Source organism: Myotis davidii, unplaced genomic scaffold (assembly GCF_000327345.1).
Source record: "Myotis davidii unplaced genomic scaffold, ASM32734v1 scaffold88, whole genome shotgun sequence".
NCBI lineage: Eukaryota > Metazoa > Chordata > Mammalia > Chiroptera > Vespertilionidae > Myotis > Myotis davidii.
Window position 1 is genome coordinate 5,500,174 of NW_006300377.1, and position 3,065 is coordinate 5,503,238.

The window sequence follows — 3,065 nt, forward strand, 5'->3', positions numbered from 1 at the left end:
CGGAGAAACATTGATGCGAGTGACACATCAACTGGTTGCTTCCCGCAGGCACCCCAACTGGGGCTGGGGATTGAACTGCAACCAAGGTATGTGCCCTTCACCGGGAATCAAACCTGTGACCCTTCAGTCCGAGGCTCTAACTACTAAGAAAAACTGGCCAGAGCCATTATTATTAATATTATTTTTAGAGGAAATAAGCTCAGTGAGCCAGAGTAATTTTTTGTAAGATGTTTTGTTTTTAGAGAGGAAGGGTGAGGGATAGAAACATCAGTGAGAGACCATCATCGATTGGCTGCCTCCTGCATGCCCCCCACTTGGGATCAAGCCTACAACCCCGGGCATGTGCCCTGACTGGGAATCAGACTGTGACCTCCTGGTTCATGGGTCGACGTTCAATCACTGAGCCACTCCAACCAGGGAAAAACCCTCTTGATGAGTGTCTTTCATAGCTTTACCATAATTAAAGGAATCAAGGTCTGAAGGAGCTAATTCTTTCTGAATGGCTTCTTAAATTGTTCGTCAAAGGTCGCTTATGGCACCTGATTACTTTTCAAAGGTACACTTTACTCTTACAATTGTAAATACTGCCTCTTTCAAATATTCAACAGATATTATCTACTTACTATGTGCCAGGGAGTGAACTATGAAAATGGGGAGGGGGAAGAGTTTCTGCTCTCCAACAGTTTACAGTCTAGGAAGGATACCAGATAAAATGAACATATTTCATAAAATCTAAGACACTTGATTTTAAGATGCACTCTGATCTGTAACATGTCAAAGCCTTAGAATCAATTAAATACAAGACTTCAATGTGATAAACACTGTAATAGTTATAGGAATAAGGCATGTACTGTTGAAGCATGTATAATTACCCCTGCCTAGAAATTTTGAGGATCGGTTAATAGACGGCATATAGTTGAAGTTCTTTACATGTAGTAATTCATTTAATTCTTACCTAAGATAGGTATGAACTACTGTCATCATTTGGAAAATGAGAAAACAGGTGAGAAAGAAGTCATTTGTCCAAGGTTATGCATCTAGGACGTGATGCATATAATAACCCTGAGCAATCTAGCTCAAGCCCAGAGTCAACCACAATGTGTTTGTATAAATGAATTCATGGGGTAGACAAGGGAAAGGCTTTCCAAGCAGAGGGAACAGCCTACACAAAAGCAAGAAAACACAAAAAGACATACTATAGGAAGTGAGGGTGGCTGGATCATAAGGAATGTGAGCAGAGTGATGAGGCTGGAGAGGTAGATGGGGATCAGAATGTAAAGGGCTTTGTGTAATCTTTGATAAGCAGTTTTCAAAAAGAAGTTTTCTCCAAAGCAAGGTCCTTTCCACAAAATGGAATTTTAAATGCAGTGCCAATATATAAAACAGGCAAAAGTGGAGCTACTAATTAGTGGCAAGGGCACTTCATTTTGGCTTCTTCCTGGGTTTCATGGGACAGTTTGAAGATCACCAAAGAGCCGTAAGAATATGAGCTTGTGCAAGTTTGTCTTAATGGAAACAAACTTACACAAATCCTGGCTCTACCACTTTCTCACTGGGGGAAACTTTGGACGATTACTTAATCCATATGGCTCTGCTCCCTCACATGTAATATACCTCATAGGGCTTTTGCAAGGAATGAACCAGTTAATGTTTGTAAAGCACGTGCAATGGTGCCTGGCCCATAGATATGTACTCATAAAAGTGGCAGTATGGTGGATGGATTGAAAAAGCCAGGAAGACAACTTAGACTTTATGAGAGAGATGATGTGAGATATGTAGGATAAAATGGTAGGACTTGGTGACTGGCTACAGTGGGTGGGGTGAGAAATTTGCTGAGAATGTTAACTGGAAATTGGTAGGTTGCTAATGCTGAAACATGGAATATATTTACTATCTGCAAGTTTCCCATCAACGGCCATTACGTGTACTCCCAGGAACCCACAATTGGGAGTTACACATGAATTTAAAAGGTAAATAGCAATACAACAGCAGATGCTGTCTGTTGTGTCAGAAGGAAAGGCATAGAGATCTGAGTTGGTCAGGCTTCAGCAGCACTGTCCAACACAATCTCATGCAAGACGCAGTTGCCATTTAAAATTTCTAGTGACACTTAAAAAAATAGGTGAAATATTTTATGTAACCCAGCATATAAAAACATAATTTCTTCATGTAGCCAAGTCTTAGAAATCTTACACTTATAGACATCTCAATTTGGATGAGCCATATTTCAAGTACTCACTAGCCCCATGTGGCTAGTGACTTCCATACAGGATAGTCCAAGATACAGGAAAATGTTCATATTGAAAGAGTAATGGAGGTTCTAGTTAGAGGCAGGGGTAAAACTGGAGGGCGTCTAGATTAAAGGAAGTGGGAAGCCTTTGAAAGATTGATAGAGCAGTTTTTAGAAAGGTAATCTATTGGCGCTACATCAGATTAAGACTGGAGATTGTCTTTAATGCCAGTCATTGTAGCAATATATCTTTCACCAAGTTTCTTCCTGTCAGAGCACTGATGGTACGGACTGCCTTCTCAAGCATGTACTTTTGTGCCTTGTCAAAATAACAGGTTTGCTAGTGGAATTTGGGAAATCGGGGTAGAGGTATGCAAATACTTCTCTTCAGATAACATGAGAGTAAGGCCCCATTTCTGTGTTGTGTCAAAGCATGACTAAGCACTAAAAAAGGCCATTTGATAATGTTTATGTAAATTGAGATTCAGCCAGAGTATCAACCATTGCAGATTGATGTGCCACAGGTATTATAAAGGACTAGAGGCCTGGTGCACAAAAATTTGTGCACTCGTGGAGGGGAGGGGGGTCCCTCAGTCCGGCCTGTGCCCTCTCGCAGTCTGGGACCCCTCTGGAGATAACGACCTGCTGGCTTAGGCCTGCTCCCTGGTGGCAGAGGGCAGGCCCAATCCCTAGGTGCAGCCCCTGGTCAGGATCAGAGCAGAGCTGATTGGGGAGTTGGGGCACCGACCCCTGTCATGCACAGAGCAGGGCGGATCGGGAGGTTGCGATGCCACCCTCAGTCATGCTCAGGGTAGGGCCGATTGGGGGGGTGGGC

General features: G+C 42.7%; 1 protein-coding gene across 1 annotated transcript in view; it reads left to right on the forward strand.

Moving 5' to 3' along the window:
- Positions 1-3,065, forward strand: part of SYNC (syncoilin, intermediate filament protein) — a 9,775-nt gene that overhangs the window by 1,786 nt on the left and 4,924 nt on the right.